Consider the following 10,484-nt stretch of genomic DNA (forward strand, 5'->3'; position numbering starts at 1 on the left):
AGAGTGATTGGCAATGTTAACTAGCTCTGCCTTCTCAGCTAGAGAATTAAGAGCAAGTTGCTGAGCATTAATTTTGGTGGGGGTTTCAACCAAGGGCATTGGATCAACACTATCTTTTTGACAAATTATGGATTTTATCTAGTTAGAGGCACTTTAGATGATCTTAGAACTAGGGATGGGATCATTAGAATGAGTTAACTCAAAATCATAAAGAGGGTTGGCAATAGTGGTAAATTCCTTTTCTTAAAAAAATGAGAAACTTTATTTTTATCAATCTCCATAGGCTTATCCATCCCTGAAATACTATTAGAATTACCTAAGGATGGTGCCGAGGGTTTCTCTATTCCAAAATTAGATGCCTTTTTAGCATTATCTTAAAAAATATCAAAGTTATTTACTTGAGGTCTAAATAAATCTAGACAACCCTTTCTTGCATGTCCGTTCCTTTTACAATGTAAACAAGAACACAAATTACCAAGTCGAGAGACTTTCCATGAAAAAACTTCAAAATCAATAGTAAGAGAAATATAATCAGGGAATACAATCCTAGGTTCAAGAGTAACTAGAACCTTAGCATTTAAATGTGGAAGGGTAGTCTTAGATTGTTCTATCTGCAAAATTGAGCCAATAGGCTTCAATAACTGGTGAATAAAGGGCCAAAATTCAACATTCAAATTCTCAATTTCTATCCAATTCAGTGAAGCCCTATCAAAAACTTCTTCTACATTCATAGTCAATGACCATGGGAAAGCTCTAAATAGATATTTACCCACATTCCAAAATTTCTTGTTAAGGATTCTTTCTTGCATACTACAAGTCTTAACAAATATACCAAAGAGCCCTTTTTGAACCATTCTACAAAATGAAACATGAATCCCAAGTTTCTTACCCCAAAAATTTATAACCCATTCATCAAAAAAATTTGGGAAGGTAAGAACCCTTTATCCAAGCAAGCAAAGAAAACTAGAATTTTTTTAACTGAGATTGTTCTATTCTAATAGCTCCTATCATATCCTCATTTGGTGAGAGAGAAAGGGTCCTTAGTTAATGGGATAGGAGCTTACCTTCCTCCTTATACCAAAACTAGACTCAGTATTTCCTCCATCCTTGAATCTATCTCCATTGGCTAGGGGTTCGTTGTTTTGGTTACCATCCGTGGTAATTTTGAAAATCTTACTAGAAACGAAAGTTGACGACAGGCAAAAAGTTGTAGGTTCCTACACAACTACCTTATATAAAGGTTTCTTGTGTAATTCTTTTTCCTAAATCTATGAATTACCTTGGACATGAGTATTAATTATATCCTCATCTTCTTTTATCATTTCTTTAGACACCTCTCCTCCACCATCATTCATGATTGTAGCCCTTCGATCTTGCAGGTTTCCATAATAGATCAAGATAATCATGCTCCTATTCTGCTAACAAGGGTGCTATATCCAAATTTTAGGGCCATCTATTCCATTATGAAAATACATTTGAATTGTCAACCCAAGGACGTAGGACTTGAAATGGGTCAACATAGTATGTGCACTAAGTTCCTTTGAGTCTTAACACCTATGTTGTAGGAAAGTAAAATGCATGAAAGGAATCTATACTACTGATACAGAACAATAAACACACTTAGACTATCAATAGGGAACTATAGAAACTATAGAAAAGAGAATTCTAAACTAGTTAATAGTTCAAATATCTGCTATAATAGTTTTCCACAAGTGTTGTAGCAACTCTTACAATAACTATGCTATAGGACTAATACAATAAATCTATCTTAAACAAAAAATTACAAGAAACAAATCTACTCTACCTAAATCTATTCCACCTCCCAAGTGGGCCCCCTTCGTTGGCTTCAGCTAACTTAAGAACCAACAAGTAATCCAAAATCACTCTCTCATTAGAATTTCTCTTTCTATTACATGTCTAAACAATTTTAAAAAGAACAGAGAACAAATTTAGAATTTCCAAATCTCCTTACTAACTCTAACATTCCATATATATAGAAGATTGGAACTTATTACAAGACGTAACATAAAACTCATAAGCAAATATCATCAGTAGAAAAAGGGCAGGATGCCAACCATGACTCTTGAAACATTGATTGAATAACAAAATAACGATCCAAAGATAGGGTAACAAGTCAATTTTTTGAAATAACTCCTTCCGCATACATGGCTTATTACCCGATGCTCACCTGTGTTTCATGCATTGAACAGTCTCCATTACTCCTTATTTAACACATTGTCCACCACTCTTCATGCCACTTCCACATTTCCTACAAATTAGCAACATCTGAACATATACAACAATATTTCTACTCTCACTACAATATTAAAACATAGCTTAAAACATTTATATGAAATACTACACTTTATATATAATATTTAAGCAAGGTACATCATAACCACTATCCATAGGTTTAATAGGTTCTAGTTGTATGCAACATAAGTTCTTAAGACATTTAAAACAAGTGTTTTGGAAATGTTTTCTCGTGGCTTAAAAGAGTAAAGATCAAACTATAAAACTAATCAATTTTGAGACGTTAATTTGTCTCATCATCTGCCCTCCACTATGCCAATGCTTGTCCTCAAGCATTGTACTTCTTTGCCACTACTCTAAAATCTCCCACTATTGTCTTCTCCTGATTCCCACTTTTGAAGGTATAAAAGTATCCTCTAGATCATCTCCAATGCTCACCCAAGTGTTCTTCAACTAATGGATCTAACTTGGTAGCATTGATTTCATACAGGGGCTAGAGAAGGGTAGGAGGCTACATATATTTAGTCACTCTATTCAATGTTGCCTCAAAATTAATAGGGATGTGTGGTTCAACCTTCTTAAAAAGCTCTAGTAGTTGGATCCATCTATTTCTAAGTCCTACAAGTGCTCTCTATTGTATAAAATTAGGAAGTGTTTGATACCCCCTGTAAACTTTCTCCCTTTTTTCAAACACCTTCTCTTTGATTTTCAATTTTGGCCTTCCACAAGTCAATTTGAACCAATCTCTCAGGAGATCATAAGGCTTATGGGATTCAGCTTGGAGTGGCAGTGGCTTAGATTTTTCAAGGTCTCTATAAGCATCCAATTGTCTAGCATAATTGGTTTCATTGTGTATCCATGACATCAGAGCCCTTAAGTGAACATCCCCTATGTAGAGCAAGGGATTCCATTTTGTTTCTTGTGGGATTATAAAATTATGTAAATAGAGCTCACACAACAAGTTCTTTTGCCATGAGGGCAAGGTTTGATACACATCATAGAAATCTCGAGCATTCTTAAATTCACAATCAATATTTCTCATCATCATCATCAACTAGAACAACATATGCTATTCTTTCAAACACATAGCATACACCCTTGGGGGCGGTCTATAGGCTATAACCTAATCAACTAGCTTCAAGGATTTATTCATTTTTTTCTTTTATTTTTCTAGTTGCTCCTTTAGTGATTTAATTTCTTTGTCTTTATCAAATATTGCTTTTTGCATTTGATCTCGCTCTTGTTTCCACAAGGCTTTCTAAAAAATAAAATGATTGTATAAACCAAACAATATTGACTGAATTGTTGATGACAAACATTCTCGAGTTTTAGATTTCATCTTTTGGTTTCTGGCAACTTGTTGGAAATACTGGGTGTACCAGGAAGATTTATAAGGGATCAGAGAGACATTGGAATGTTCAAAGACTAATGGCATGAAAGGTTGCTCACTACTGGGTGTTTCTTCTAGAACAGTAGTAAGATTTGATTGGTACGTGTCCTACTTCTCTTGTGGTGTCTCCTTTATAGACTCAGCTTCATGTATTTCTATGTTTTGGGGCTCTACTTGCACAGGAGAATCATCTGGGACATTTTCAACTATTGACTCTATTTGAGATTTTGAAATTGGGGCATTTGATTTTTCAATAGAAGCTAGAGATACTCGGCCTCATATGTGAGGGCTTCTACATACAGGAGCTCCTTCAACTTTGACCACTTTATGGGTCCATTTTGGCTTAGACATGACTGGAGTAGATGTTGTAGGATCAATTACTATAGGAACACACCTCTTTCTTTTTGTTACCTTAACAGAGGGATTTTGCATTTCCTTCTTTACGTTAGGATTAACCTTACCCTTGCCTTTACCCCTACTAGAGCTTGACATATCCTCCTCTAAATTAGGCTTAGTAGACTTATCAAGAGAGGGTTCTTTTTCCTTATCAGCTGGATTTTGAATTGGCTTTGTGGTTTCTTCCTCATTTTCTAAATTTTGAGGAGCAAGCTTAACTTATGGCTATAAGGTTTTGGTTTCAACAAATTCCACCCATGAAATAAGGGAAGAGTCCCTAAGAGATCTTTCCACTAAAAGTTTAATAAGGGCATTATGGGAAACATAATTTGGCTTTCTTTTTTGGGTTTCCTCGACATTGATACATAACATATTATAAAGAAAGTTGGGAATATTGACTTGCATATTATGCCTTATGTAGCTAAGCAATTTAAAATGATGAGCATGTAAATTCAACAAGCTACGTTCATAGGTTAAATATCTAATAATGTGGGTTGCTAGGTCTGGATATGGAGGTGGAAGAGAAAGTCTCTTGCATCCTTGTTTTGCAATGTCCACTTGAGGGTCACCTTGCTGAGTAAACTGTGCCCTTGTAGATCTAGCATCATGCTCATTTGGATAATGTTCCCCAATTGCTAGTAACTTGGTGACCTCTGCTATTCTTTCCTTGGTAGCAACCACTCTTAATCCCCAACTTGAGGCTTCTCCTTCAAATGTTTTCATGAACTCCATTGCCACTTCCTCACTAAATTTTGTTAATTGTAAGAAATAACCAAGCCATCCACAAGCATGGAATTGCCACACTACTTCAATATCTACGAGTAAAATATTATGCATGATTGGCTCATTCCTCTTTAACCATCCTCCCATCCTTAAAATATTTGAATTCTACTCTTGCTACTGTGACAATTTTTATCCCTCTTACCTCTATAAATTTTCTTTGTCCTGAGCTTCAAAACTAATTTGTAAAAAATACATAAAAATGTCGTATTTCGTTACCACTTCTCATAATCAAGACCCCTTCATTTCTAAAATTTAGAATAATGATGCATTAATGGTGGAGTACACTGAGGCTTTAACTACAAATGTTTCCATAATAGCTCTTAGTTCTTTCAATCATGCCAAGTACAAGAGATCTTTTCCCAAAAATCATGATAAAAAGTACAACAGATACAAAGAGATTTTAAAAATTAATAAAATGAAAACTATCATCTTGGAAATGATTGAAAAGATCATGAATGAAGAATAATAGAACTGGTAAAGAATGTTTTCTATCATTGTTTTTTCATTGTTGTCAAACTTGCTACTTGCAGGAATGACAATTGCTTAAGTGATCCAAGTAATATCAATTCGTTGATTGTCAAGGAGGTGGCACTCAATAAGCTGTAACTAGAGCACCTAGAAAAAGGTTGAAGTTATGATGTTGTAATGAAGTATAAGGATTAACTAAGCCATTGATGAAATAGTATATTGATGACATACTCTAAGACACAAAGAATGGACACACTTAGATACATCAAAGATGTGAGTTTTAACTAAGTTCATTTGAGAGAGTCGAGCAGATTCTCAGTTGAAGCTAAGCAAGTTCAACTTTAGTGTGTACTGAGTAATCCTTTAGGTGCCAAGTAACACAGAATCCTTCAAGTGCTGAGTAACACAGAATCCTTCAGGTGTCGAGTAATTGTTCAAGTGCTGAGTAACTTAGGAAAAGACATTAGGTGTCGAGTAATTGTTCAAGTGCCAAGTAACTCAAGAAAAGACTTCAGGTGTTGAGCATTAGTAAAAGCAGTAGAAGCCAAGTAACACAGAAGGAGCTGAGCATTAGTAAACCAATGATGCCGAGTTGCTGCATTATTTTTTAAGTCAAAGATTTGCCAAATTAGTAGCGATAAGGTTGTTACATCGAATTTTGTGAATTAGTTGGATGATAAGGATGATGAGTAGATGTCATAGAATTTTATGTAAATGATGCAAACTAATTCAAGGTGAATGCTAATGGATTTATCATGAAGTTTCTAGAAGAAGCAATTTGGAGGGAAAACAATATCATTTTCTTAGATCAAAGATTTGAGCGGGAAATGAAGAACAAAACTTCTATTTAAGGAGTTACAGGTTAGAGATCAAAATGGGGGGAGTTGGTCACAAGTGTGGTCGAAGCCAAGAGAAGGCTAATGTGAAGGAGGACATAGTGAGGAGTAAGTACAGAGCATCAAGACTCTGAGTTGATCAAGTGACCATAGTGTGCATTGGCATAATGAGTGGAAGAACTCAAGGAGACAAATCTTGAAGGGTGAATAAGCTGTCTGCACTGCAAGGAAGAAAAGTCAAGCAAAGAAAAGAACTAAAGAGTGATATGAAATCTGCACAGTTAGGGTTGCAATCTTTATCAGGTCAAAACCCTTCTAATACTCTCTTACCATTGTATTAGATATTGAAATCCTACATTGCTAGGTTAGCTTAACAGCTAGGTGGATAAGCCTCAGGAAAAGGATAAAGAGATCCCCAAGAGAAGGATAAAGAGATCTTCAAGAGAAGGATAAGAGATCCTTAGGAGGAGGATAGGAGATCCTTAGAGAGGGATGAAAGATTCTTTTGAGAAGGTGACTATAAATCCCATGGACTTGGGTGGGCCTAACAGCTTTATGTAAATCCCTTAATAGGGTGGCATTCTAAGTTGAATGTTCTTAAGTCCTCTAACAGGGAACACTCCTAACAGGGTGTAGAAATCCCTTAATAGGGTCACATTTAACAATGTGTTGTAGCCTTTAATAGGGCAGATCATCAGAAGTGGTTGAAATCAATTACGCAATTATTTTGTGGGTGTCATCCCCACCCTAGTTTTACCTTCTTATTCTTGGAGGGTTTTTGGGTCATCAAAATCCTTTGTGTAATGGTGTGATGCATGTTTACTTTTGATGATTATTTAATGTTTAATTGCATGCATGATAAGAAAGTAAAAGGATAGTACTTCTGATTCACTCCTATTTTAGTAGAAAGTTTGAATTGGACATTATTGGACCTTGAATAACTGATTCACCCCCCTCTCAGTTATTTTGAAGAATTCTAACAATTGGTATCAGAGCCCATTGTAGATTTGTTTCAAGGTACTAGCAACAAGAAGATCAAGATGTCCAAGAGAGAAGTTCCCAAGCTAAACAAAGACAACTTTGTTGCATGGCAAAGTTTGATGAAGTTGCACCTTGGATCAATAGGTGAATATGCACAGACCTTAATCATAGTTGATCATGTAGACCTTGCAGGACCTCTCACTACAGATGACATGAGCAAGAAGAAGGAGCACAATCAAGTGATGTTAGATATTGCTTCAGCACTAAGCTATGCCAAGTATGATGACATCAAAGAATGTGGTACTACACATCAGATGTGGGAAACATTATCAAGAATCTATGGAGGAGATGATAATGTCAAGAGAGCCAAAAGAGAGAGCCTAAGAGGAAAGTTTGATGACATGAAAATGGAAGAAGGAGAGAATGCTGCTCAATTTGGTGCAAGGATGAAGGGAGTAGTAAGTGCCATAAGAAGCCTAGGAGGATAGTTAGCAGAAGAAAAAATATGTAGCAAATACTTGAGAACTTTGCTTCCTATCTATGCTATAAGAGTATCAGCCATCCAAGAGCTAAGGTGTGTACTAGGCAATGCATTGTCCTTTGAAGGAATAATTTGAAGACTCACTGCCTTTGAGCTATCCAACTTTGACAACTACAAGCCAGAAAACTTTAAATCTACATTCAAAGCCAAGATGACAATAAAAGATAATGATGAGGTGCAAACAAAGAAAAAGAGTGGAAAAGGAAAGTATGTATGTAGTGATAGCAACATTGATGAAGATGATGTAGATCAATTAGAGGCATTACTAGAAAGAAGATTTCACAGAGGAAGAGGAAAATTCAAAGGTAAGTTGCCAATCATTTGTTTCAATTGTAATGAAGTTGGTCACATTGCAGCCAGATGCACACAAAATAAAAATTACAAGGATGGAGGCAACTTCAAGAACAAAAAGGAGGATAACAAGGACTACAGAGGTCAAGGCAAAAGATGCTACATTGTTGAAGAAGAATTTGACGAGAATGATGATGATGTAGTCTATGTGGCTATGAAAGATGAATCAAATGAAGATGAAGCAACTGCCTTGGTAACCTGCATGAACAAGAATAAAAAATGGATCATAGATAGTGGATGCTCTCATCACATGACTGGAGATAAAAGTAAGTTCATTTCCTTTGCTCAATATGAAGGAAATAGTGTTAGATTTGGTAACAATGCACCATGTCAGATCAAAGGGAAAGGTAGTATCAAGCTTATTGAAAAGATAACATGTGATAATGCATACTATGTTGAAGGCCTAAACTATAACTTGTTAAGTGTATCACAGTTAAGCAACATAGGATGCAAGGTTGAATTTGAAAATAGAGTTGCCAAGATCTATGATTCCCAAGGAAGTCTATTCGGAAAAGGTGATCAAACTAGGAGTAATTTGTTCTACCTAGATATGGAAGATGCTTCTTGTCTCATTGTTCAAATTGATGATGTATGGTTATGGCACAAGAGGCTATGTCATGTAAATTTTGACAATCTGATAAGCATCAGCAAAATGAAGAAAGTCAAAGGTCTACCAAAGTTGAAGAAGCCTGATAACACCATGTGCAAACAATGCCAACTAGGGAAGATGACCAAGTCAACTTTCAAAAGCAAGACTTATACTTCTAATAAAGTATTAGAGCTAGTTCATACTGACTTGTGTGGTCCTATTGAAGTGCAAAGCTACAAAAGTGACAGATACATAATGCTATTTGTAGATGACTATTCAATGATGATGATAGTGATGTTCCTGAAACAAAAATCAGATGCATTCCAAATGTTCACATGGTACTTGGAAAGAGTTGAGAAAGAGACTAGAAAGAGCCTAAAATGTCTCAGATCTGATAGAGGAGGTGAATTCACATCAAGAAAATTTGAAGAATTTTGCAATGAAAGAGGAATCAAAAGGCATACATCAACACCTAGGACTCCACCTCAGAATGGTATAGTAGAAAGAAGGAATAGATTAGTTATTGACTATGCCAAGATCTTAATGATGGAGAAAAATGTTGCACTCAAGTACTGGGGAGAAGCTGTAAGTACTATAGTCTACACACCCAACAGAGTTCAAGTCAAGAAAGGTACAAATGCAACACCTTTTGAATTATGGTATGGGCATTATCCTAATGTAAAACATTTCAAAACATTTGGATGCAAATGCTATATATATAAAGAGTCTAGAAATGGAAAGTTTGATGCAAAGAGTGAGGAAGGCACATTTCTTGGTTATTCTACTAGAAGCAAAGCTTATAAGTGCTTGAATGTTAACACTAACAAAGTAGTAGAAAGCACAAATGTGAAATTTTATGAGCTTGCAGAAGTTCAAAGTATTGAGAACACCAAGAAAGTAGAAGAATACAAGACCTTTGTATAATTTTATGAAGGTATACCTAATAATGGTGAAGTTGCAACTTAGAATGACAATCAACAACAAAATCCAGCATTTGCTGAATCACAGATAGTGAATGTCGAGAAAAAGACGCATTCAGAAGCTGAGCTGCAGAATACAAAAAATGTTCATTTAGATTCTGAGAACAACCAACATGAAGAAAATGAACAAATACTTGATGAAAATATGCATGAGGGATCAGATTTTGAAAGAGACAACATGCAAACAAGGAAAGAACCAGTATTGGCAAAGTATGTAAGAAGAAATCATCCTACAGATCAAATTATTGGAAACAAAGAGGTAGGACCAATGATAAGGAATAGACTTAGAAGTGAGACATGTCTGCTCAGCAAAATGGAACCAAAAACAGTAAGTGAAGCCATAAAAGATGATGATTGTTACAATGCTATGAAATAAGAAATAGAACAAATTAAGAAAAACAAGACATGGACCTTAGTCTCAAGACTAGCTGATAAGAATGTAATTAGAACCAAGTGGGTGTTTAGAAACAAGTTAGATGAGAATGGTGAAATCATAAGGAACAAGGCAAGACTAGTCTATAAAGGGTATGCACAAGAAGGACTAGACTATGGAGAAATATTTGCTTCAGTTGCTAGAATGGAAGGAGTAAGGACTTTACTGGCATATGCAACCTTCAAAAGATTTAAAGTCTATCAAATGGATGTTAAGTCCACATTTCTGAATGGTATACTTGAAGAGGAAATCTACATAGAGAAACCAGAAGGATTTGTTGATGAAAATAACAAAAACAAGGAATGTAAATTGTATAAGGCTCTATATGGATTAAAGCAAGCCCCTAGAGAAGGGTATGAGAGACTTCACAAGTATCTAGTGCAAATAGGATTTGAAAGAGCTGATGATAACAACAACATGTACATCAAATTAGAAGAAGGTAAGGATGTAATTGTATCTAAAATCTTTGTGGATGACATATTT

The sequence above is a fragment of the Cupressus sempervirens genome, chromosome 9 (genome assembly GCF_028749045.1).
Source record: "Cupressus sempervirens isolate cs-2001-9-10 chromosome 9, ASM2874904v1, whole genome shotgun sequence".
NCBI classification, from domain to species: domain Eukaryota; kingdom Viridiplantae; phylum Streptophyta; class Pinopsida; order Cupressales; family Cupressaceae; genus Cupressus; species Cupressus sempervirens.